At 39.1% G+C, this 27,696-nt stretch overlaps 1 long non-coding RNA gene across 3 annotated transcripts in view; it reads left to right on the plus strand.

Moving 5' to 3' along the window:
* Window positions 1–27,696, plus strand: part of LOC114701034 — a 105,884-nt gene that overhangs the window by 44,936 nt on the left and 33,252 nt on the right. Inside the window, exon 1 of one of the 3 annotated variants that reach the window (XR_003735767.1) lies at window positions 15,041–15,115. The exons of 1 other annotated variant lie outside the window; for it this stretch is intronic. This is a non-coding gene — a long non-coding RNA (uncharacterized LOC114701034). Of the gene's footprint in view, window positions 1–15,040; window positions 15,116–27,696 lie in introns of those variants that run through there. One more of the 3 variants, XR_003735766.2, reaches the window with a different exon arrangement.

Consider the following 27,696-nt stretch of genomic DNA (forward strand, 5'->3'; position numbering starts at 1 on the left):
TACATGAGGCTAGGATAAGGATCAAGGAACTAATATTTATAAAGGATTTTGAATTGTAACTGGCTCTTTTCCTATGTAAAAGTGTTTTGACAGCGCCATTTTGGCTGTGGCATGAATGACTTACTGTGTTAGGGTGCCAGGCAGGCGTTCTAGTTGAATGAATGAAACCTGTTATTAAAGAATCTAACACGATAGCAAGGCTGACATAGACCCAGATGGGAGCAGTGAGCATGGTGAACACTGGTTACATTTGAGTGATATTTGAAAGTGAAATCAGTGGACTAGAGCTGGAGTACAAGAGAAAGAGAAGGATCAACGATGGTCTCAACATTTTCAGCTTGACCTACTGGAAGAACAAAACTGTCATTTCTGGAAGACAGAGAAGATACAGTAAGCTGACATCCTTTGACCAGGGATCAAGAAAAGATTATTCAGCTCCTTGGTGCTGAATGGTATTAAAATGATAAATCTTTCATTAATATTTTTCAAGAAAATTAAAGTGCAATTTGGCCAAGTAAGTTTGGAAATTGTATAGCTTTAGAAAAATCCAGGGAATTTAAGGTATAATCATGATCTTCAGAGATCCAATGATGCATTGTGAAAGTTCTCCTGGACATCTTGAGTAATATTTTAGAAAACCTTTGGAGAGTAGAAAATGAAAACTGCAGACCTGTGAATGAAACCAGGTCAGATAGAGGTATAAAGAGAAAGGAAGGGAGGAGGGAGAGGAGGGGGTGAAATGGAGGATCATTAGTTGTCACCACCCACTATACCACAATGGATGGGCATGCCTTTATTTTTATTTGCTAAATTGAATAGGACATATATCATTTCCAAGGTTGATGTAGAAGTTAAACTGGTCTTTTATGGTACATGGTTTATGTTCCCCACTTATAGGTATTTCTCCTGGAATTTTAATTGTCTAGTTCTAACACCTTTAAACCATATACTCAGACATGCTGAGGGGAAGAAACTTTGAGAAGATATTTACAGATAATACTTGAAGTTGGATTTCTTTGTCAGATCAAGTGTTATTTGCAAAGCTATCCAAGAGCATCTAATGTAGCTAAAAGACAATCTTGTATTAAAGGGAAATTCAGCAGTATGTGTCTGCAATTGGACTGTGAGGAACCAAAAAAGATTTGGAGTATAAAGTGTCCTTTATGACTTCTCAGATTTGGAACATACATTGATCCATTATACACTTTTAACTGAAAAAAATTCTAGTATCCACCATAGCATATGGATACATACCTGTGCCTTTCCATCAAGCAAGGTGCTTTTCTCACTTGTGGTCCCTCATGCTGCCAGCACGCTATACCATCTCTCTTCTTTCCTTTGTTTAATTCTAGGGCTATTGGAGTCAAATTAAGATGGCTATGCCAGGGAGAGCACATTATGAAAGGCATTGTATTTCTTTGCTAGTTAAATACGAATTGTGGTATAACTAATGAAGTGTTAAAAATGGGAAGGGAGGAAGCACTGTACATAGATGATAAACTTGGGACTGGAGGTCAAACATTTCTCATGTCATTTTTATATCAGGTTTCTGGCTTATCAAATGTTTCATGCTTGAGTCAATGGAAGCCCTTGTTTTGATTCTGATTATTATTATTACATCATCATCATCATCATCATTAATAAGCTAAGTAAAATGGTATAGTATTTTTTTTCAATAAATGACCTGAAATTGAATAGAAAGAAACACTTTTATTTTTGACTTCCCTAAGTTGAATGTTATGGCAGTAGCATGTTGAGGTTGATTGCCCTTATGGTCTACATAATACCAGCTAGTTTCAGAATTGTATGGGATGCTTCCACTGTTGATGTGATGGTCATTCTGTTTTTGGTTTACCTGAGACCCAGGGACCCTTGAAGGAGTCTTCTCCCAGCAGCCTTGTCTCATATTTTTCAATGGTTCATGGGTTGAACTTACCACATTTGAGCATCAGATCTGGTAAACTTGCCCAAATCTCTAAGTTCAGTGATGGTGACATTGGATATGAACTTTCTTCCTTTTCCCCTTGTGGTTTTCATAGCACCTATATTCTGACTGCTTTTTCTTTTTCTTTCCATCTATTCTTTATTATTCTTTGCCCATACTTTTCTTTACAAAACTATTTTAAAGCAAAGTACAGATATACCATTTTAATTTCTGCACAGTTCAACACTTCCCCAAAAAGAATACAGAGCTTGTGTAACTATTATTTTATATGACCATATTTTCCCTCTTGATGTCCTGGAGTGAATGATTTGAGAGAAAGATCCAATCAGTCTTAGGTAAATAATATACTATCTTTCCATTGTTCACATTGCATATGAGAGAAAATCTTGTTGAAGACCTCTGTGGGTCTTAACATAAAGTCTCTTATTTAAGATGGGAACTGGTAAGAGTCCACTTCTCTTCTTCATTGAGATACTGATCACTCAGGCTAAGTTTTCTTTGCTTTGAGGAGAAGCTACACATTAGTTTACATGTAAATTTCAAAGCACATGTCAACGACTGCATAGAGAATAGACATCTACTGTATCTACAGAGTCTCATCAGGCTAAGATCAGCAATGCTAGAAGTATTTGGAGCTCATATTTAGTGGCAGGGGATGATATGAATACCATATTGTGTGTATATATATATATACATATATATATATATATATATATATTATATATGTGGCTGATTCTGGTTGTCATTCATCATGTTGATAGTTTGATGAAAAGTAATTGGATACTCACAAAGTTTGCATCCCTATTTTCTTGATCCCTAGAAACAATGTCCTATGTGTATAGAATATCCATCTAGAAGCCATAAACAAACAATTTTTCAACTTACTCTTTGGCTTTGTAAATGCCTTTATATTAGCTGGCTCACAGTATCTGTTTTGCTCCAATTTTGAGTAACAGGGATATCTTTTATTAATAATGATGAGGGATGTTTATATGCTAAGAAGTTCACTGGGGTCTCTCCCTACTTGGCACTTACCATTCTATATTATGCTTTCTAATTCAAATATTTATATCCTTTTGGAAACCATAAGCTTCTCAAGGATAGAGTCGATATCTGGTTTAGAATGGTGTCTTTAGTCTCCAGAACTATGTCTAGTCTTAGGAGAACCTACATTTTTGAATTATGCACACAAGCAATGGATATTACTATCATTAAATACATAAAGAAACTGTTGTTTTATGAAGTTCAATGAGGTATAGTGGAATGAATTTTGAGACTTCTGTCCAAGGGCACAAGACCTGTCCTGGTGATGACCTGTCAGGAGTGGAAGGACAAGTCATTGTCAAAAGTTTGCTAGAGAGAGAGTCTCAATAGGTTGGTGGTTGACTACAGGGATAAACAGCAGGGTAAATAGAGCTCCATGATGCGAGCCTCACAGGGGAGAAGGAAGGGAGGCTTGAGTTAGGAGGAGGAAATAAGTATCTTAGGAAAAATCTGTTGTACTCTTCAAAACAATTGCCACATTTCAGATATGGAGACTAGTCCTGAAAAAATTCCTTAAAAACCAAGATCTTGCTGGGCAGTGGTGGTGCACACCTTTAATCCCAGCACTAAGGAGGCAGAGGCAGGTAGATCTCTGAGTTCAAGGCCAGCTTGGTCTAAAGAGCTAGGGCTACACAGAGAAACCCTGTCTCAACAAACTAAAAAACAAACAAAAACCAAATAAACCAAACAACACCTCCCAAAAACAACAACAAAAACAAAAAAAAGCCCCCCTCCATCAAGATCTTTAAAGATGTAAAATTCTTTGAGTAAAGCATTATCTTCTTTTACTGTTTTAAGAAAGTCCTCTGATTTGTCCAGGACACCAGATTACAAACTTAGTTAAGTAGTTAACTGGTAGATCTTATTGTATTTTGTTGTTGCTTTCCATTATTCAAGATTAACTCTAGGGTCTCAGGCCAGAGCTGTATCCTCAAACTTTTTACTTTTTGAGACTCAGTCTCATTAAGTGGCCCACACTGGCTTTGAACTTACTATGTATCTTATACAGTTTTTGAACTTTTGATTCCCCAGCCTCATCCTCATGAGTAACTGGTATTACAGGCCTGCACCACCAACTCTGACTGACCTCTGTTTAATATTCTCACTGGCTCATGCATCTCCATATACTTCCTTTTAGATGGCAGTTTCTACAAAAGAGATCTTTCATCCATGACATGTCTGTTTTCTTCCTATAATTTTTACGCAAAGATAATGCTACTTTTATTTATGAATGAGACAGTTGAATACTTTTAAAAATAGGATGGTGCTTGCTGACACCTCAGTCTCTGTCAGTGTTGTACTTGACTTGTCTACTTAAGACAGGCTCTTCACTGTGAGTGGCCAGGAAGATCTAAGGTATTTGTTTGGTTCAGTAGGTGAAACAATCCCTGAGTCACTCATCAGTTTTCTCATTTTATTGCCATTTAAATGTTTATAATGTGGCTTTCCTGAAATTTGCCAATGGTCTCCAAATAGAAAACAAACCAACAAAAAATATTTTTCAATGAAGCAAGTCATTGAAGTGAACAAAATCAATTTGAACATGTTAGTATATGTAAGTCTGAATTCATAGTGTATTTATGTTTTGCATGAACAATGTCCAAATGGAAAAGTTTAAAGAGCTATAGTAGAGAATATTCTAACCTCGAGAGGAACTGCAGTCATTTACTGTTTTGAGGTCATATGAACTATGCAGAAAAGTTTTGCTTTTGTTGACTTTGGTTGAAAAATATATTTGATTATAAGGGTCTTTTTGGTGATTTTAGACAATTTTGAAGTCTGAATTAAGAAAACATTCCAGAAAAAAAATAAGAAAAAGCTTTGGAGACTACAGAGGAGAGGTGAGGCTTACCCTTCCCACCCCTGGCTTTTGGTGTCCTCCTCTGTCTTTTCATGTTCATTACTCATTTTTTTTTATTATTTATTTATTTATTTTTAGAGAATTATCTGTTGACAGTAATTGTTTATTCTCAAATGGAAAGCAATATTTGTGAAAAAACCCCTTAGATATTATTATGCTCATTACTTGAGATCATGAATAAATTTGCATTTAGAGTTAATCTAGGCCATATGTGGTGCAAGCATTTTGGAGGGACATATATCCAAGTCAGGTGACAAGATTTGTTGTTAAGAACATACTTCATACTACCTTCTTCCTGTGCCTAAGATTGCTTTCCTAAAGGAGGTACCACTTCCTTTTGTAAAGATTGGATATTGACAATGGTAATTGTTTATATTATGGGACACAAAGTGATGGGATAGTGCATGTATATAATGTGGAATGATTGAATCATATAAACTATAATATCCCAATTAATTGCCCCAAACTTGGCATTCATTCCTTCAGTCTAACAGAAAAGTTGTAGCTTTAACCAATATCTCCTGGGTCCCCAGACTTACCAGCCCCTGGCAGTCACCATTCTGGGTTTTGGTTCTATATGTTCATTAATTTTTTAAAAAAGATCTGCATAGCCGGGCGGTGGTGGTGCATGCCGTTAATCCCAGCACTCGGGAGGCAGAGCCAGGTGGATCTCTGTGAGTTCGAGGCCAGCCTGGGCTACCAAGTGAGCTCCAGGAAAGGTGCAAAGCTACACAGAGAAATCCTGTCTCAAAAAACCAAAAAAAAAAAAAAAAAAAAAAAAAAAGATCTACATATAAGTAAAAACACCTAGAAGATATTCTGTGGGCTGTGATATCATGTAACTATACCATCTAATTATCAGCAAAGTAAAAATCAGAGGAAAATTTCTAAGCTTAGTTGTTAAGAATACCTTAGGAAATCATCAAGTGTTATCAAAGGCTCATAGGATTCTAAGGCAATGTCAAGGTTCCAATGATGACCTAAGGTAAACATTGCTCTTTGTTACTTGTTGAGAAATTAGAACATTAAATTAACAGTACAAATACTTTGCCAAACTAGATGTCCAATACCAGGTCAGACCATGGCAATGGTGAGAAAGGACGGAGTATGTACTTATTTATTCAATTTGGTGAGGCCTGAGGCAAGTCAGGCTATAAAATCGTTCTCATGAATGTCCAGGATTTACAACTGTGAAGAGAGGGTAAGGCAAGATAAGGGAACTAGCAATTCCAAGTAGGATTCCCCCCCCACTGGACTGACCTGCAACATCCACAGAAGGTAGATCTTAACAAGGAGACAAATGTATGTTGATTGTGCTAGTAGGGTCCATTAGAACTCCCAGCACCACTGCCAGTTTTTTAGTTTTTACAGAAAGAAAAGTCATATGAAAGAGCCACTTAACAATATCACGAGGAGCCAGGTGGTGGTGCACGCCTTTAATCCCAGCACTCGGGAGGCAGAGCCAGGCGGATCTCTGTGAGTTCGAGGCCAAACTAGGCTACAGAGTGAGTTCCAGGAAAGGCACAAAGCTACACAGAGAAACCCTGTGTCGAAAAACAAAACAAAACCCCAACAATATCACAAGGGAGGGTTGGAGATGCTCTGAGAGCAAGGGAGTAGACAAGTTCTAGAGAGAACATATTGGGGAAAGAAGATATTTAGAATGGTCACAAGGGTCCTGACAATGTGCTAAGTGCAAGACAAACTTCTCTGCCATGAAATCCTTCAGACAATCTTGTGATGATCCTGCCATTTCTGCTTTAAAGATGGAAGCACCGGGGCTTAAGGACACTGAGCAGCTGCCCCAGGGACGAGTAACTGGAAGAATAGAAATAGAATTGCACAGTCAATGGAGAAAATAAAATGAAGGGTGGGGTATATTCTCATCTTCTGTACTTTTTGAGGGCAGGAGGAGCAACAAGTAGGATGTTGAATTAAAAAGTTGGATTTCTAGACACTATAAGGAAGGGTTTTCTAAGTTTGGAAATAACCCCAAGGGGAAAGGAAGGGCTTGTGAAAGTGACCTTTGTTTTCTGGACACACTCAGGTGGAGAGTAGATGCCTGTGTGTCAGAGATGCTGTGGAAGGAACTCAGCTTGGAGTGGGAACAGGTCCTTAAATCCCTGAGGTTTTACATCCTGTCCTTAGCCTCGGAGTTCCTGTGTGGTTGGGGATGTGGAAAGTAAAAGCTCATTCTTGGATAGCTCTGGTTTTCCTGGGAGCCACAAAGAGGGAAAATGTGTTTTTAATTTCATCAAGTGGCAGAAAGTTAGTCTGTCAGTCTTTCCATGCTTGCTCACATTTCAGAGGATGGGTGGATACAGAGCTCTGAACTTATGATTAGGATTTAGTCAGATGCAGAGAGTAACAGAATAGGGCTTTAAAGTGATTTAAAAGTTAGCGTTGGCATCCTCACCTGCATCTGTGTCTTTCTGTCATTCATAATCACCACCTTTTACTGGTTTTGAAGGTCTAGTGCTTGGTACATATCTAGGATTCCATGGGCCTCGAACACACATAAATAACTTTTAAAAACCAATGCATTTATTTAAAAGTTGTTCTAATAGCCTGAGGTTATTGCAGAGTATAGAACACATGCTCAAGATGTGGGAGTAGACAGTAGACAGAGACCATTCCCAATCATACATTTATACATTAATTCAAACTGAATAAAATATGGTAATGATTTCTTCTTATCAGTTTTCACCATTACCTAACTTTTGTTGCTACTATATATTAATCATATAATTTAGTGGGTGTCTCACTTAAAGAAATGTTCAACATTCTTAGCCATCAGGGAAATGCAAATCAAAACTGCTTTGAGACTCCAACTTGCATCTATCAGAACGGCTAAGATCAATAAAACAAGTGACAACTCATGCTGTCGAGGACGTGGAACAAGGGGAACACTCCTCCATTGCTGGTGGGAGTACAAACTTGTACAGCTGTAATGGTAATCAATATGGAGGTTCCTTAGAAAATTGCAAAATCGATCTATCTCAAGACCTAGCTATACCACTCTTGGGCATATACCCAAAGGATGCTTCATCCTATTACAAGGACATTTGCTCAACTATGTTCATAGTGGCTTTATTCATAATAGCCAGAAACTGGAAACAACCTAGATATCTTTCAACTAAAGAATGAATAAAGAAAATGTGGTATACAATGGATGCCAGATCCTGCCTAGTGAAAGTCTTAAATGGAGGAATGAGGATTAAGAAATAGTAGATATGAAAAATAGATGATGTAAAAGAAAAAGAGACACAGAATAGCATTGGGAGGGCTCTGGGTCAATACCACAGTCGCCTTGAGTTTATTATTCACAGCCTTTTTATACCCAAAGCAAGGGGGGCAAAAGACCTCCCCCTCTCAAGGATACCATGGTTCAATGTACAAAGTACAGACAAATGTAAACACTTCCTTAATTCTCAAAACATTTAGTAGCCATGCCTTATGACAAATATCCTATAATTAGGCCTTGAAGTATAAGATACCTGGTAACCATTCCTTTGGCCAAAACATCCTGTTATGCAGCCTTGTGGGGCAAAATAAGCTCATACTCTCTGACCTTGAGTCAAGATGGAATAAGGCTACACTATGGAGTTTCTGTGGGCCCCCACAAATGGGGTATTACTCATCTATTAAATAACATCATGAAATTTGCAGGCAAATGGATGGAACCAGAAAAAATTATTCTGGGTGAGGTAACCAGGACCCAGAAAGACAAATATGGTATGTATTTACTGATAAGTGGATATTACCTGTAAACAATAATCAAGCTACAATCCATAGATCTAAAGAGGTTAGGTAAACAGGAGGGCTCTAGGGGGATACATGGGTCTCCCTGGGAAGGGGAAATAAATAGATTTTGTAGGTGAAATGAGGGCAGGTGGAGACAGGAGCAGGAGGGATCAGATGTGTGTATGTGGGAGTGGAGGGAGAGAGTGTGGGGAGAGACAGCTGGAATTGGGGGGGGCTTCTGGAGGTGGTGTGGAGACCTAATTGTAGCTGGAGAGACTCTCTCCAGCTCCCACCAAGCCCTGGCAGTCCTGCAGCCCACTTATAAAATAAACACACAGACACTTATATTATTTAAACTGTTGGGCCTAATGGCTCAGGCTTCTTGTTAACTGTTCTTATATCTCAGATTAACCCATATCTATTATTCTACAAGTTGCCATGTGGCTTGTGGCTTACCGGCACCTTACAACTTGCTTATCATGGCGGTGGCTGGCAGCATCTCTCTGCCTCTGCCTTCCACCTCCCAGAATTCTTCTCCTCCTTGTCCCACCTACCCTATCCTTCCTGTCTGGCTACTGGCCAATCATCGTTTTATTTATCAATCAACCATCCACAGCACCTAATACAGTGGAAACTTCCTGGAATCTATGAGGGTGACCCTAGTGAGGATTCCTAGTAATGGAGGATGTGAAATCTGAATTGGTCATCTTATGTTGCCATGAAAGACTTCAAGTGATGGGACTGGGTGTCATTCAGTTGAGTTCTTGGCTGACAGGGTCCTGTGGAGTTCCCCAAACAACCCAGGCTGATGACATGACAGAGAGTTGCTCTCCACAAACTTACAGTGGGGACACCATTGCAGAGGACCACAGCTCATTGAATGTAAGGAGGTAGAGCTGACGCCTGCATGGAGCCTTCACCCTTATATTCTAGTCTTTTTGCCATGGGAAGGTACTCTGCACATCTGGAAAGAGAAACCTGGACACCAATCCAGCCAATAAACTGTTGACCTAGAATCTGTCCTATTGGTGAAATTATTATGGCCACTCCACGTAGTTAAAAGGAAGATTTATTTAGTGGGTAACTTACAAAAAAGGGAAAGGTAGGTCACAGGGTCTGGGGAAGGTGTATCGCAGTCCAGTGGTGTTTTCTGGATCTCTGCTAGGTCTATCTCCACCGTTCAGGGTCCCGGAACAGAGAGAGCGCTCGCCCATCCAGGTCTAGGGTCTCCAGACGTCTCCCCTGACCCCACCTTGTAGGCGTGACAGTTGCCAGAGTCTCAATGGGGGTTGGAACTTCCAGATCCAAGCTGGAATGGTTACCCACTACACTGTCCTGTCTGCAAGATGTGCTGGAACACTGTGGGGCAGAACTTGTGGGAGTGAGCAACCAGTTTGTAATATATCTTGAGACCCACTCTATGAGAGGGAGCCCATACCCTATACTGCCTGGATGTTCAGGAATCAGAGACTGGAAGACCTAGGGTAAGACCAAACATGACTGGCAAAAAAAAAAAAAAAAAAAAATCAATGAAATGATTCCTAATGATATTCTGCTATACTGATAGATCAGTTAGTGCCTTGTCTAGTTGTCATCAGAGAAGCTTCCTCAAGCAGCAGATGGGAACAGATATAAAGACCTGCGGCCAGCCATTAGATGGAAAGAGGATCTCAATTGGAGCTATCCATTGGGTTCCTCCCCTCAGAGCTTGAGGAACCCTTCAGGAGAAGGGGAGGAAAGATTGTAGGAGTCATAGGGGATGGAGAACACTAGGAGAATATGGTCCACTGAATCAAATAAGCTGGGCACATATGGGCTCACAGAGACTGAAGCAGAAAGCATGGGGCCTCCAAGTGTCTGCACTAGGTCCTCTGTTGACTTGATGTTTTGTGGAACTCTAACAGTGGGAGCAGTTGTGTCTCTGACTCTTTTGCCTGCTCTTAAGACTCTTCCTCTTATTGGTTGCTTTGTCTAGCCTCTGTATGAGGTATTTTGCCTTGTCTTATTGTATCTTGTTTTGTCTTGTTGTCTATTGTCTCTTGGAGGCCTATTCTTTTCTGAAGAGAGATGGAGGGTGAGTGAATATGGGGGAGAGGGGAAGTGGCGGGAGCTGGGAGGAGTGGAGGGAGGGGAAACTGTGGTTGGGTTGTATTGTATGAGAGACGAATCTACTTTCAATAAAAATGACAAATAAATATAAAAATATAGTGGGTTTCTGTATGTGTTGTTTGTGTGCATGTGTGATATCTCTATCTATCTATCTATCTATCTATCTATCTATCTATCTATCTATCTATCTATCTATCTATCATCTATCTGTCATCTATCTATCATCTATCTATCTATCTATCTATCTATCTATCTATCTATCTATCATCTATCTATCTATCTATCATCGTGTGTGTGTGTGTGTGTGTGTGTGTGTGTGTGTGTGTACATGTGCAGGTTCAGATGCATATGTTTGATGTCAGCTGTCTTCATTGCTTTCTACCTTATGTTTTAGACAATGTCTCTCACTGAACCTGGAAATCATTGATTTGGCTAGGCTGGCTGGCCATTGACTTTCAGTGACTCACCTATCTCTGCATCTCCATTGCTACAGTTACAGAAATTTATCACCATCCTAGGATTTTACTTAAGAGCCAGGGATCCAGACTTAGGATCTTACGCTTGTGCAGCAGGCACTTTTCTGAATGAGCCCCTATCCCAGCCCCAATCATGAGTTTCATTGTGGTATTTTCACACATGCATATAATATACTTTGATCATGTACATTTTCTCATTGATCTCTTTTATTCCCTTTACTCATGTCCCCTTCCTCTTTATAATACAGAGTTTGGGGTATAGTGCTAATAATAAAGAGCAGAAATGAAAAAAACAGTTCTCAATTGGTTGGCATATTAATTTCTTCAAAATGAGCAGTAGCATAAGAGTTTTAGTAGGTAAAAGAGTAAAGCTACTTACTATTCTATAATTATTGTTATAATTATATATCTAGCAGAGCTAGATCTGATCTTTTTTTCCATAAGACTCCCCCTGCAATTTTTTATGATTTATTTACATTAAATATGTTGGGGAAAGATGACATATAAAACAAGGGATGAACTAACTTTGTACGAACATAACTAGATGAATACTGTTGAGTCTGTTTGGTTGAGAAAATTGAAATAGTGAACACATGCCTTCTGAGTTATGCAATAATTTTCTGGAGGGTCTTCAGCTATGGAAGAAGTAAAACAGATAGTATGGTGCAGGAAGAAAGACATAACCCATTTGCTTCTTTGGTAACTGCATAGGAAATAAGAACTTTGCTTTTGATGCGGTCCCTCAGGGGTAGAAGTGCATGGATCACGTAGACTCAGTTCATCTGTGTGGGAGTGAGGCTTGATTTAGCTTAGCTAAGTAAATCATGATTTTTTTGTAATACCTTGGATGTGTCCCTGAAGAAGACACCAAAACAAGACGCTCTTTATTGCAAAGAGTTTCTACCTCATACAAAGCCAACCAAAGGACACAATAACAAGTAGAAGGCAACATGTTATCCACACTATAGCTGATAGGTAAAGTAGAGTTCAGAGGGCAGGATGCTCACTTCCTCTTTGGGGTGGCAAGTAAAGAAGGCTTTGTAGAAGAAATGTCATGTTGGAGGAAAAGAAGGCAAAAACAACAACAAAAGTGTAACAGGTAGGTAAGTGATTAAACAAGATAATAGGAAATGTGAATCACTCCTGAGAAAGCATGCCAGGTAGGGTGGAGCATTAAGTAGTAGGAGACAAGCCAGGTGTGGTGGTGCCTTCAATCCCAGTGCTCCGGAGGCAAAGGCAAACTCTGTGAGTTTGAGGCTAGCCTGGTCTACAAAGTGAGTTCCAGAACAGCCAGGGCTGTTACAGAGAGAAACCCTGTGTTAACTCTCCCCTCCCCCCCCCAAAAAAAAGCCAGGCAGCAGTGGTGCATGCCTTTAATCCAGTACTCGTGAGGCAGAGCCAGGCAGATCTCTGTGAGTTTGAGGCCAGCCTGGTCTACAGAGCGAGATCCAGGACAGGCACCAAAACTACATGGAAAAACCCTGTCTCGAAAAAACCAACTAACCAACCAACCAACCAAACAAACAAAAACAAAAAAAGGAGGAGAAGGAGGAAGAGGAGGGAGGAGGGAGGAGGAAGCAGGGAGGAGGGAGGAGGGAGAAGGAGGAGAAGAGATACCATGTTCAATAAGTCTCCTGAAGGCCAGTGAGTGTGTACTTATTTTCCTAAGCAGTGAGAGGCAATTAAAACACATGGAATTAAAGAATGGCAAACAGTTTGGGGTACAAACATGTAGAAAGCACGGCTCAGAGGAAGCAGCAGACTTCAGTAGTTAATACAATTATGTTTCAGTGTGAGTGCATAATATAATGAAAGGTTTCCTGGCATTTAGAAGACAAGAGTCTGGGAGATGAAATCCCTTTTCTTATTGGTATAAACACACCATATAAGGTAATGGTAGTTATAGGTATATATGTCTTAAAGCAGAAGATAGGATGGCTGGGGGATTTGGATGATAGTTCACACAAAACAGAAGCTCAGCTTGGGAAAGAGGCTGAAGAAAAATCTACTTGGTAGACAGTGGAAGAAGATTCTGTATATGACTTCAAAGATGGGTGACAGAAAATGACCAAAAAGAAAAGACAGGACATTCAAGGAAAATTTTTGGAGTGGGAGAAAGGAAGGACTGCAGAGGGCAGAGAAATCAGTTCCATATTGAACATCTGTTAACTATGTTGGCTGAACATCAGAGTGGACATGTCAAGCATGAGGATGAAGTACTGGTCGGGAGGGTGGGGCAGAAATGAGCTAGAGTTATACACATAAATATGACAATTGAGTCTCAAGGAGTCCATGAGACAGCAAGAATGCCTGCAGACAGGCGAGCAGAACACAGCAAGTATAAGAAGCAATGCCCATTTTTGCCACATTTTGCTCTTTAGCTGCCAAAGACTTAAGAACAAATCTTGCAAAAGTAGCCTGCATTTTTAGCAATTCGAGTGCGGTATAGCTTGGTTCCTTTTGAGTTCTGCCAACCATCAGATGCAGTCAGAGAGCCAGCTTTTATACGTAAACATGCCATGTTTTCATTATGAGATGAGATAGGAGTGCTGACAAGAGAGACATTCTGACTGAAAGTAGGATCACTTACACTAGCAGTGTCTGAATGGGGGAGTGGAGACACAGAAACCAGTTATAAAGAAGAGTGGGCAAAACCCAACTGAGAGCATTCTTACTGGACCCTCTCATGAACTGCTGGTGGCTCCTGTTTCGTTTGCAGTGCTTTTCTTAATCTGATACTAAAATTAATTTATAGTTTCTAAGTCCATGAAATCAATGATAAGGAAAAACAGACGAACGTTGTATTGGGTGGCAGAAGGCAGTGCAGAGATAAACACATTCGCCCAGTGTGGAGAATGAGGCTTGTTCTCATATCAGTCTTGAGAGTCTCTCCTCCTATTTTAGGGCCCATAGAGGCATTTGTTAGTGATACTGATGTCAGACTTATCTTGTTATGACCGCCTCAGCAGTTAAGAGGGCATGTGTTCCATAGTTACATAGAAATTGATCATTAAAGAAACTTTATCCCTAATTTACACACTGTTCTTACATTTTATGATGTTTTTTTTACTTTAATATTATAGAGTTTTGGAACTTATTTTCTCGTGATAAATTGCCAGAGCCCAAAGAGTAACAAACATTTTCATCAGGATAACTTTCTACAGAGACTGTTGCATCAAATGTGTCAGTGTGGCAGACATTCTGACTCAGGATGGCATTGGTGCCGAATGAAGCATCTGCAGAAGCAGGAAGAAAAAGGCTCCGTAGCTTTGGTGGTGCATTCTTGTACTTACAGTTCAAGTTCCTCTCTTTGTAGATCTATTTTCTAATAGATATGTTTAGAAACTATACTTTAACTTTGTGATCTATGGCAAATTCAGCATAGTTTCTGAAAATAAGTAAGTTGAAATTAAGTCCTGAAAAACAGAGCTGGGAATTTGATTTACAGTTAAAAACATAATGAGTCCCCTGGCCTGCTCTACCTAAAGAGGACTTAATAAAGCCATAAGAGCATTAGCATTTAATATGCTGATTTAAAAATGAAAACATAAAAATAAGACTGACTAGAATGTGTAAGTGAGCTCATTTTTCCAAGGAAGAATGATATCAAGCACTGGCCATTGAATACCAGCTCTGTCTTCTGAAGCTGAGTAAGGTAGTAACTAGACTTTTCTGAGACAAAAACAATGTCTCTGTGCTGTCACCTGTTTCTGTGGTCAGGTTGAATAAGAACAGATCTATAAAAGCACCCAGCATACTACTCAAGAAATAATGACAGTATCTAAAGTAGCTGAAAGAAAATGTTCCTGGAAGTGTGTTACATCAATGGCTAAAAATAAATCTACAATACAAACGAGCCAGGGCAATCTCTAGCACACAAAGCACAGGAGCTGATCTAAGCTGACAGACATAAAATCATGTACCAAGCATCTCCAGGTTAGTAGAGATTTGTTTGAAATTTAGCATTTCAATCACTTTTTCTAAACATGGTATGTCTGTTACTGGCATTCAGTAACACTTGCTGAATGAACTAGACTGACTTAAAAAGAAGTTGTAAGCTATATTTAAATGTTATTAGCATATTACTGATTAAACATTAGCACATTTAGTTAACATTTTACAAATAGAAATGTATAGCTTATTAATTAATATTAATGTAAATTAATATGTGTAAGAGAATCAAAGAGAAAAAATTGGAACCTTGTAAATATCATTTGAGACATAGCAATCATGGGTTGGGTTGTTGTTTTAAATATATAATTTTAGAGATCAAATCTATCTAAAAAAACTGTTCTTATTATGATGGGCTGGTTCTTCAGATATTTAAATTTGAACAACCTCTTCTTTATGCATTTCTAATTTTTCTAAATTATTATCCCATATTTTCTGTTTACTGATTAAGAGACATAAAATTATATTACAGAAACAGAAATACATTTAACACATAGCTCTTTATTAATTATAGAAAAATGTTCATTTGATTTTTTTCTTTAACACAGTGAATTTTCACTTAGAGAAACTAAACCAAAGCCCCCATACCAAAGTGCATCTAAACCCATCAGCAAGACTCCTTCATTAGAGATTGCTCTGGGGCTGTCGTCAGGAAGCAAAGTGAAGTGTTCATTAATGCACTTTACTCAACATCCTGTTATAGTGCTGAAAAAAAAAAAACCAGTCATAGTGGACAAGAACAGGATTCCTTAAGAATGCAAATTCAGAAGGGGAAATTGATGGTGGCTGAAAGTTATGATGGACTCACCAGCTAAAAGGAAAATATATGTAGTTCCTAGTATAAAAGTTTAATCCAATTTTCACTTACATACATTTTGAAAACAAACATTTGCAGACTTCACTACCTTTGTTTGAAAAATGCTTAGGGACTCCTAGTGCAGAAAGTGTGGAGGCTGGAATACTGTAACTTTAGGAGAAGTCTTGCTTCAGCCTTCTCTGAGGATTCACTTGGCTTTGACAGCATGATTTTGGTGATTATTCCCATACTGAATAAAATGTAAAACAGCCAAATATCTGAATGAAACAGTCTACTTCCATAGAACTGTATACCTTATGATGTAGTGAATGCTTGTAAAAATGCCTCAAAAACATGATTTGAAGTTTCCCAAGACCATAGAAGAAATAAATCTTATTATTTTCTCTGGCTGGTGACTTGAACATTTTTATCCATATCACTTTTACTTTTAGCAAAAGCTGCATAACTAATCAGGAAAATGAAATTGATGTATATCTACTGTGAACTGAACTGTGCCCTTCCCAAATTCTCATGTTGAAATCCTAACCCTTACACTTCCAAATGTGACTATATTAGGTAAAGGAAGAGGTAGAGAAAGCAAAACAAGGTTGCTATGGCAGGTCTCTAATCTAATCTGACTGCTGTCCTTATAGGACATAGAGACACAGGTGAGGACATGGGAGGGCAGCCACCCGTGAGTGACAGACTGACACCCAGGTTAAATCAGAGTGGGCTGCATTTGTTCTTGGACCCCAGCCTTTGGACTGTGAGAAAAATACAAGCATGCTGTTTGGTTATGGAAGTCCTAGAAAACTGTGATAACAATATATGCAGGTCTTTAAGAGCACAGATCCATAATTTCATAAAAGTAACTGTGTACATGTTCTGTACAAATGGGGATCTGCTTATTCTCCCCAGTTCCCTCTTAGATTTTATTCCCCGTTCACATGCAGGACTCTCAAGCTTCTCTGACCACTTCTTTTATTCTCCTTGGATCTCTAGCTGTACCTCTATCCAACCCTTGGTGTGTCTTGTAGGAAAACATGACAGAATCATTGACTTTAAACTGTCAGCTCTGCTTTGATAAGGAAAATGTGCATAAAACCACATAACATAACATTTTTGACATTTTATCATGTGAACTGTCAGTGTAAACATAACTCACTTGTTTTCTCTGCCCTGCAAAACTGAAATTCTGCTCATTCAACAATGACCCATCTTTTACTCTTTCCCATAAGTTCTTGGCAGACACATAGATAAATCATGCATTAGCAGTGTGCTAGTCACGTTTGTTGTAATCAAACACCCTGACCAAGGCAACTTATAGAAGGAAGAGTTTGTTTGGGGCTTATGGCTTGAAAGTGGTAAAAGTGCATCACAATAGGCAGGCATGCTGATTGGAACCACACAGCAAACCGAGAGTGCTTATCTTAAACTACAAGCAGGGGTTGGCACTAGGCTTTGAAACCTCAAAGCCCGCCCCCCATTCATGCGCTTCCTCCAGCAAGGACACACCTTCTTAGCCTCCCCAATGACTCCACCTTCAAATGTTGGAGACCACAGGGACATCCTCATTCAAACCACCACACACAGAATCTCTTTTTCTATAACTGGCTTATTTCACCTCACATAGTGCCTCAAGGTGGATCTGTGCTGAAATGGGAAAGGATTTTCTTTTTTTTCAGGCTCAGTGATGTTGCATAATACATACGAACCACATTTTATTTAACCTTTCACCTGCTGATGAACTTTTTGCTTTTTCCCCACCTCCTGGCTTGTGAATGACTCTTTCTGTTCAGAATGTGGATGTGCAAATATCTCTACACAATTCTGCTATTTGGGCCAGTGAGATGACTAAGTAGCTGAAGGTGCTTGTTTGCACCTGTTGACCTAAGTTGGATCCCTGGAACCCACGATGGAATGATAAAACAGACTCCTAAAAGTTTTTCTTTGGCTTCCACATATGCTTTGTGGCACAGGCATGCCCATACTCATACTCCCCTCCCTCACCTCCCCTCCCTTCCCCTCCCCTCTCCTCCCCTCTCCTGTCCTCTCTCCTGTCTCTCTCCCCTCTCCCCTCTCTCTTTCTCTCAAACACACACACACACACACACACACACACACACACACACACACCAATAATAATAAAAATGATGAGTATCCTATTTATAATGCAGCTAAAAGAAAATAAGATTGTGCTTTTAATTACCTTGGATATAGAACTGGAAATTAAATTGCTCCATTTTACAGTAATTCTATTTTTCAGCTCTTGAGGAACCACTGTTGTGATTTTCATAGAGACTGCTCCTTTCTATGTTCTCTCCCATGTTCATGAGGCTTCCAGTTTCTCCGCATCCTCTTTCTCTGTCATTTTGATAGGTGGTGGTGATGTCTCACTATTGTGAGTTTCACATCTTTTAAATTTACTGGCAATTTGTCTGTCGTCTTTGGGGAAGCATCTAAGTCTTTTTCCTAATTTCTCTCAGGTCGTTTGTTGTTATATTTTTGTTGGTGTTAATTGTTTTCATATATTCTGAGTTTTAACCCCTTACTGAATGGTGACCTTCACTTCCTTTTGTGTTTATGTCCTTTGATCCATGGACTTGTTCAATACAGTCTCAAATCTCTAATTTTTACTTCTGTTTCTTATTTATTTGTGTCAGATCCTGTAAAATCCAATCTCATGAAGCTTTTTGGCTAGGTTTTGTCCAGGAATTTTATAATTTCAACCCTTGGTGAGGACTTTTGCTGTGGGATGGTCTGTATGTCAAATTGCTCTGATTGGTTAATAGATAAAACACTGATTGGCCAGTGGCCAGGCAGGAAGTAGGTGGGACAAGGAGAGAGAAGAATTCTGGGAAGAGGAAGGCTGAGGCAGGGAGACACTGCCAGCCGCCATGACCAGCAGCATGTGAAGACGCCGGTAAGTTACCAGCCACGTGGCAAGGTATAGATTTATGGAAATGGATTAATTTAAGCTATAAGAACAGTTAGCAAGAAGCCTGCCACGGCCATACAGTTTGTATGCAATATAAGTCTCTGTGTTTACTTGGTTGGGTCTGAGCGGCTGTGGGACTGGCGGGTGACAAAGATTTGTCCTGACTGTGGGCAAGGCAGGAAAACTCTAGCTACAGGCTTTAATCCATTTTGTGGTAAGTTTTATATATGGTGCAATGAAATGTAACTTTATTCCATCACACATGTATTTCCCTTTCCCTGAGACCATTTGTTGAGTACTCATGCTTTCCACATTTCATGATTTTGGAATCCTTACAGAAGATCATCTGAGCTAGCTCTAGGATTAATTTGTGTGGTCTGTTCAGTTTTTCTGTGCGTACATACTTATGCCAGCACCACACTGTTTAGATTACTGTTCTGAACTATTTGAAATTAGGAGGTGTGAGACATTTGTTTATTCTCAATACCAATTTATGTTATTGGGGTCTTTTGTGGCTCCTTATGAATTTTAGAATTGCTTTTTGCTGTTTCTCTAAGAATAATAAACTAATACTCATTCCAACAGGCTTTGTTGCTGTTTCTTCTGTTTCTTCCATGTCTGTGGTTTTCTGAGTGCATATCTGTCACCTCCTTAAGTTCATTCCTAAGTACCTGACAGTAGCACTGCCTTTCTTAATTTCCTGTTTAGCTTGCTTACTCTAGTCAGTCACACAGTTAGAATATTTTGTTTTGTTTTTTCTTTCAATTCTGATAATTTCTTTTGTTAGTTAACACAGAGTTTTTCTTTTTCATGTGTATAGAATGTTTAAGATTTTCTAAACATAATTTCATGTAATGTCATCCACGCACAGTGCTAATTTTACTTCTTCCTTTATTTGGACCCCCCCCGCCCCTACCTCTCCCCTTTTTTTCTTGCCTAATATTCTGGCTTGGGATTCCATGCTAGTCAAGTAAAAGTAGGGAGACCAGGTTTTCCTGTTCTGTTCTTGCTCTTACATGAAAACACATGAGCCTTTTCCCATTGACTGTGGTCTTGGCTTTGGTTCCCCATTTCCATATATAGTCTTTATTATGCTGATGTAGTATCCTATCCTATTTTTAGTTTGTTGAGTGTTTTCATTATGACTAGATGTTGAATTTGGTAAAAAAAAAAAAATCTGCATCAGTTTAGATTATAATGTGGTTTCCTGGTCCTTCATTTCATTAATATTATACTCATTAATATTTGTGTGTTGAACCATATTTGAACTATGGGAATAAATTACACTTTGTCATGATACACCCCTTTTATGTGCTGCTCAGTTAAGTTGGTATTTTGTTGACTATTTCTGCTTTATATTCACCAGGGATAAAGGTTTATAGTTTTGTTTTCTTGCAATGTGTTTGCCAATCATGTGTATCTGGATAATACTGGTCTCATAAAACGAGTTTGGAAGTTCTTTTAGCTTATTTTGTGTTACGGTAACAGGATACTGGTCAGAAGCTGTGTGTTAGAAGAGATTGATTTTTTGATAAATAATAGTTTTGGAATCTGAACACCCAAAGTTAGGTAGTCAAATTTACTGAGTATTCCATGGCTATGATATAACATAGCAGAAGAGATCATACAACAAGGGAGGAAGTCAAGGAGCTAGGAGGGGCCCTTTCATACACCCCCCTCATCTACTCTCTAATACCCAGCTCACTCTGTGAAACCAGCATTAATGCTTTCAAAGTGTGGTCATGACCCAGTCACTTCTCACTTGGCTTTGTTTCTTATAGATCTGGCCACTGCCAAATATCCCCACAAGCTTTTAGTACACAATCCTTTAGGAGGCACTACCAAATCCATTGCAGAAGTGTTCCCTCGTTTTCAATTTTTTGAAGACTTAGAAGAATTGGTTTTAATTGTTCTTTAAACATTTTGTAGAATTTTCTGGTGAAGTCATTTGGTTCTAGGCTTTTCTTTGTTGAGACTTTTAATTTTATTTTTATGTTACAATCTTCCCTGTACTTATAGGACTACAGGGCTGCTTAGACTTTCTGTCTCATCTGGGTCAACTGTGGTAGGTAGAAATTTAGGCATTTCTTTTAGCTTATCTAACTCAATAAAAAGTATTTTCGAACCATTTTGCTACAGCTCTTTTAATTCTGTGGCATCAGTTACACTGTTCCCTCTCATTTCTGATTTTAATTTATTCTGTGTTACTGTCAATATGAGTACATATCTATTCATATTGTTAATAGCTAATAGTAGAAAGGACACTCTTGGAGTGTTTGTCCTGTCTGTAAAATGGGCTCAGTGTGTTCTGTGCAGCCTGCTGAGCCCCAGACATCATGCTGCTTTATCTTAACAGTCTTGTACTTGGTACTTAATAAATACTGTCAAGGCAGGAAAATTCTCTTATAGATCACTCACTCATTTTTCATCCATTGCCAAAAAAAAAAAAATAAAAATAAAACTTTTAATCCTCACGTTACTCACATCCACTTCTCAGGAAACGTGAATCTTGATGCTCTCTGTTATTATTTTTGTGCCATTTCCTTTTGCTTATACAGCTCTTTGTTGTGCTTGTTTAATTATAAAGACAAACTACTTGGGGTTGGAGAGATGGCTCATCCATTAAAATACTTGCTGCTCTGCCAGAGGATCTAGGGCTTGATTCACAGCACCCACATGGTGCCTCACATCTACAACTCCAGTTTCAGGGGATCTGATGCCCTCTGAAGGCACTAGCACGTAAGAGGTGCACAGACATACATTCAGGCAAAACACCCAATACACATAAAAATAAAATACAAAATTAAAAAGAAAAAGACAAACTACTTCACAAGCCTTCCATTATTAACTTAATTTTTACAAATTTTAAAGTATATAAAACGTATCCTTTCTTTTATGTGTATGGTGTTTTGCCTGCACATATGCACGTATACAATGTGTAGGCAGTGTCTGCAGAGGCCAGAAGAGGGCACCAGATCCCCTGGAACTAGCGTTACAGTTGTGAGGGGCGCATGAGTGACAGGAACTAAATCCCAGATCTGCAAGGGCAGTGAGTGTGAGTGCTCTTAACTGCCAAGTCCTTTCTCTAGCCCCCAGTAACTCCTGTACTATACTAGGGTTGGTTACTTGGCAGAAGATTTTTTTCTAAACAGAATTTTTAAAAACTGTCCTTTTCTTTTACTAGAATAATTACAATCTTTCCACTTAACCATGAAACCTGCTTTTATATAACTGTCTTTATAAATTTAAAAACCTTCAATAAAGTGAGAGTTGATTAACTGTGTACCTGCCTTTGCTAGATGTGGTTTCAAATGTTAAGAGGAAGGGAATACCTTTCTTTTTCCTTTACTTCTTATGTATGTTGGCTGGGAAGGCTTTCGTTTGAATTACAGCTTGATTAGACATAGCTGACTTTTAATTTTGACCCAATTAAGGACTCTGAGAACAATTATAGGCACATTAATGAATTTTTTATATTAAATTATAACCCAAAAGCAGCATTCGGCTTCATGAACAAAGGAAAAATTCATTGATTCCCTTGATGGAAACTTATATACAGTACATTGTTGGCTATTATTATTCTGATCATTGAAAGCAATCATTGTTGGACAAAGAAGAATGGGATCTGAGTGTGCAGAAGATTAAGCATTATTGCACCTTTTGAAAATTATTCAAGTAAATTGCAAAATGAGCAGAAAATTCAGCATGTTCTATATTGGATCTTATTATTATGTGAGAGTAATACTAAAGCCACTTGATTTAAAATTGTTCCATCCATCCTTTATTATGCCAACAAAAAAAATCTTTGAATCTCAGCAATTGATTCTAGCTTTCTTGGTCTATTTGGGCTTCATGTACTTCTAATTCATGGGCTTTGGCTGATTAGCACCCACCATGTGGGGCCTACTCTTCTCATGGTGAAGAAAGGTCTTGAGGATCATGAATAAGCCACAGATTCACATCCTGTCCCTTTGGTCAAAGCAGGTCTCCAGGCCAAGCCCAAATTAATGGCACAGGGATGTTAACTCTGCTTCTAGGAAAGCCAGGCAAGGACTGGCAGGTTTCAATAATCATTGACAGTGATTCAGTCTCTAATGAGAAAGTGCCATGGGAGTACTGCCAAGTCTTTCTGTGCAATCCCGTAACATGTACAACACTTCAAACTATAAATGTCAGACTTCTAGTCAAAGAGTCTTATAAACACAAGATAATTTTGAGTCATAGATTCCCTTATTGAAAATGATGCTGTAAGTTAAATCTGGAAAGTAGAAGGATTATGGGATGCTGATCTCTTCTGCTCTTTTTAGTTTCTCTGAACTCTTTCCTGGGCCTTCCTGGAAATCCCTGAGAGGATTCTGCAAAGTGTATCTTGAAAATCACCAGTGTTTTGCTTCTTCGAGCAGGCTCCACAGATGGTGAGAGGTGTTGGGTTACAAAATGTGTAAAATGTTTGGATGGGTTGGGAAATGTTAAGCAGAGCTGCAGGAATTCTCAGAAGCACTAGAGTGTTGGTGTGCCTTCAGAACTTCTGCAAAGGGAATGCAGGACTCAGAATTCCCAAATCTTTTCTGAAGTAACTCAGTGTTTTGGACCATATGTTAGGAACGACTATACTAAACAGTTCTTTCTGGTAAAAGCATATATTTTTGTAAAAATATATATCGGGGCAGGAACTCATGACAGGACTACTGGTGTGTTTTTCCTCATCTGGTGAGTTGCATTAAGAGTCTCCCTGGTCATGGGTTGTTGGGCTTCTTCCTATGACCTGGCATACTTGGGCAATGATGTAAATGCTTCTGCGGGTACTTTAACCTTTGAGAACAATAAGCCCCATCAATGCCTTTGTTAGGAACCAATGTGAAAGACATTGAGTGACTGTGAGTGACTGGTTTCACAAAATGAATGAGGGACTGTGTGAGCTGACCTGAAGCAACAGTGGTCATCACCCACAGAATTAGCAAGTACTCAGGGATTCCCCTCTGATGTATTTGAAGTTCCATTCATGAAGAAAATAATGGATGTTGAAAACTGTAATTTCCCATAATACACCAAAATACACAAATTACTCATTTTTCCCCCTTTGGTTCACAAGCAAATGACTGTTGTTAATCTGTGTAATTTGTGTCCTAGGTTACTGTTTGCAAAGCTCACTGGACAGGCTAATATACCATTAGAAGGTAGATTTGAGCCCAGTTCTTGCCCAGAGCTTCATAGAGAGAGTACATTTTCAAAAACCAGATGGCATAAGTAATAAAAATTCAAGTTCCTGTTTTAGAAATGTGTGTATATTAGAAGTACATATGGGTGAAAGTATATGCATGGAGAAACAGACTCTGGAAGCTTCTCTTCCCTCTTTTTCTTTAAGTTGCTAATGTTTTTGTGAAATATTAACTAACTGCTGTCATATGAGGAGAATCACAATTAAGAATCCAGCAGTGGTGTGTCATATTTCATTAAAAAAAACTTTTTAAAAGAGAGCTTTAGTTGTTTATATTAGCCATTGTACAATAATGCCTCTAGTAATATATCTGTGTAATTACTACATATTGAACATGTACTTATGCAATATGTAAATATATATAATGAAGTTTTAATTTGTACTTAAAATATTAAAAAATAATTGCTAATGTTTCTCTATTACTTCTTCTTGGAATACTTTAATGCAATTTCCTCAGAAAGGTCATTTTTTAAATCTTCTAACTTAAGGTTTTTAATACTTTCTCTCTTCCATTATAGTACTTTCAATGATGTGTAAGGAAATACTTAGATTTATTATTTAATGTCAAGCTTACTTAGGAAACTCAAGCCCATAGTCTACAGACTGTGTTTGTGTGAGGTAGGCCAGTTAAAGGCCTAGAGAGGTTAAGGGAGCCTAGAGAGGCAGGGCAACTAACTGCCCTTGGAAAAATGTGTCTGCTCTCCAGGATGGGCCACCCCCACCTCCTCCCTGTGAGTTGGTAATCTAGGGTCAGGCACTTCCTGGTAGAAGGAGAGATAAACAATGACTACTTAGAAAAGAATTGGGTGCAAGAGGAGTGAAGGTGAATTTGTCCTTAGACCTGCCAAGGGAAATCCCTATTTACTATCTCAAGTGCATTCATGATGGGAGTGTGCATATGCTTAAAATTATGAGATGTATTGACAGATGGTTCAAAGTTATATACCAACTGTCTGTCAATCAAGGTAAGAATCCACCTCATTTCTGACCCCAAGGATGCAGCTTCTTTCATTTGCCTACATTCAGTGAAAGAGCTCAGGTTTCTGGAGTCATGTGGTGTCTTAGTTGCTTCATTTTGTAGGGTGTATTATATAGCTCCTACTCTTACTTTAATAAATCTGAACTTTGACTCCTACTGTCTGCCTGGTCTAAGTCACTGAGACATTAAAATCCTGGACCTTATGTCAAGCAACACCTGAGACCCTGTAGATGTAACCAACCGTCTTATTAAATAAGAAACACAGAAACAATGTAAAAGAGAAAGTCGAGAGGTCAGAGCTCAGAGCTAAATCTCACCCTTCCTTCTGCTGTCCCAGCTTCGCGAAAAGAGACCTACTTCCTGTCGGTTAGTTTTTTTAAAGTATGTTGTTCTGCCTTCTCATTGGTTGTAAACCCAAACACATGACTGCCTCGTCACTGTCTGAATGTACAGCCCCCTAGGTCTTAAAGGTATATGTCTCCAATGCTGACTGTATCCCTGAACACACAGAGATCTTATGGGATTAAAGGCGTGTGCCACCACCGCCACACTCTTGCTATGGCTCTAATAGCTCTGACCCTGAACACACAGAGATCTTATGGGATTAAAGGCGTGTGCCACCACCGCCACACTCTTGCTATGGCTCTAATAGCTCTGACCCCCAGACAACTTTATTTATTAACATACAATCAAAATAATATTTCAGTACAATTAGATCACCACCACAAGACCCCCTCTGGTGAGAGGCATGTCTGTAGTGCTGAGCACAGTGCTCATCATATGGTACAGATTCAGTGTTTTCTACAAATGACTGGGTATATTAACTACATTTGTAAAAATCATTGCAGTTATTGGGTCTAGGCAGATTTAACACATGCTTAGCTGCTAGATACAGCATTTATTTTCTTCCCTTCAGGTACCCAAGCTGTTACCCATCTCAGGATCCTCTGAAGTCTTTTTCACATAACAAAAAACACCTGTCTTTACTGGGGGTAGAGGCATAGCTCTAGGTTTGTCACTGGCTGGTTGGGTCTGCGTGTTCAGGCCACTTCACTTTCTTCGTTGTGGATCCACCTTTGGGCCCTTCTAGTGCCCCAGACTCCCTTGTTCTCTAGCCACGCCTCCCATCAGATCCATGGTGTGTGGACTGGCTAGAACTTCCTCTACCACAGCTTCATCCACTTCCCTCAGGATGGACTTCCCACCATGTTACCACTATAGTTGGCAGAGTAAACCCGAGAGAGTGTAGACTAAAAATGAAGCAGACTAAAGTCTTATGCAATAGCCAACTTTATTTAGGGCATTAGACAATTTATATTCTGAGGGTTAGGCAAGGTCATATGAGTAAAGTTCACTTGAGTTCAAGCTATAGACAGTCATAAGGACCCCTGCTTGGAAGCATCATCTAAATAACAGAATAATAATATGTAACCTGAAGCAAACCCACTGGTATTACTACACCTGGAAAGGGCACAAAAGCACATTCTAAGAACAAATCCATGTTCTGGAGGAACAGAGGCTACAAGACTCTTCTTCTGTGGGATAATGCTCTTGTACACTGTAAAGATTTATCACTCATATTGGTTTAATAAAATGCTGATTTGCCAATAGTCAGGCATGAAGTATAGGCGGGGCGAGTAGACTAGAAAAATTCTGGGAAGAGGAAGGATGGAGTAAGGAGTCACCAGCCAGACACAGAGGAAACAAGATGGAAATGCTGAACTGAGAAAAGGCACCAAGCCACGTGGCTAAATATAAATAAAAATTATGGGTTAATTTAAGTGTAAGAGCTAGTCAGTAATAACCTTGAACTAATGGCCGAGCAGTTATAATTAATATAAGCTTCTCTGTGTTAATTTGGGAAGCAGCCGCTGGGTATTTGAGAGTTGCTAATGGAATAGAAACTCCATCTACACTCTTACCTGTTTACTTGGTGTTTTTTTTAAACATGCTCTCAAAAATTCTCCTCATATAGATTCATTCATAGACCATCATCTTCTTTGAAAACTAGAATTCAAGGAAGGTGAAACTTGTGGTAGGCAGAGTTTTCTCGTCTTGGGAGCTGCTTTCAAATTACCACACAGAGACTTATATTAATTTTAAATGCTTGGCCAGTAGCTCAAGATTATTACTAACTAGCTCTTACATTTTAAGTTAACATATATTCCTTATTTACACTCTGCTACATGGCTGTACCTTCATGAGCATGGCACATTCATCTCCCACTCCCTTTCCCTCTGTGTCTGGCTGGCAACTCCTGTACTCTGCCCTTCTTCCAGGGCAGGAAGTTTGGCTTTCCCACCTAACTCCCTGTCTGGCTACTGGCCTGTCAGCTTTTTACTAGCCAATGAGAGTAATACATATTCACAGTGTACAGAAGGATTATTCCACAGCAGTCTATTCCATTCTAATGTACTCTGAAGCCCCAGATCCATGAACACATATAGCTCTGGATCAGAGGCTGTGTGCTGAGTACTGGCCTCTGTGGATGGACTTCTCTAGCTCACACTTCCCTGTAACCTCTGTCCAAGTTAGTTTTTTATTGCTGCAATAAAGATCATGATACACTTTCAGGTGACAGTTCGTCACTGAGGGAGGCCAAGGCAGGAACTTGGAGGTAGGAACTGAAGCAGAA

This window comes from Peromyscus leucopus, chromosome 14 (genome assembly GCF_004664715.2).
Source record: "Peromyscus leucopus breed LL Stock chromosome 14, UCI_PerLeu_2.1, whole genome shotgun sequence".
In the NCBI taxonomy this organism is placed as follows: domain Eukaryota; kingdom Metazoa; phylum Chordata; class Mammalia; order Rodentia; family Cricetidae; genus Peromyscus; species Peromyscus leucopus.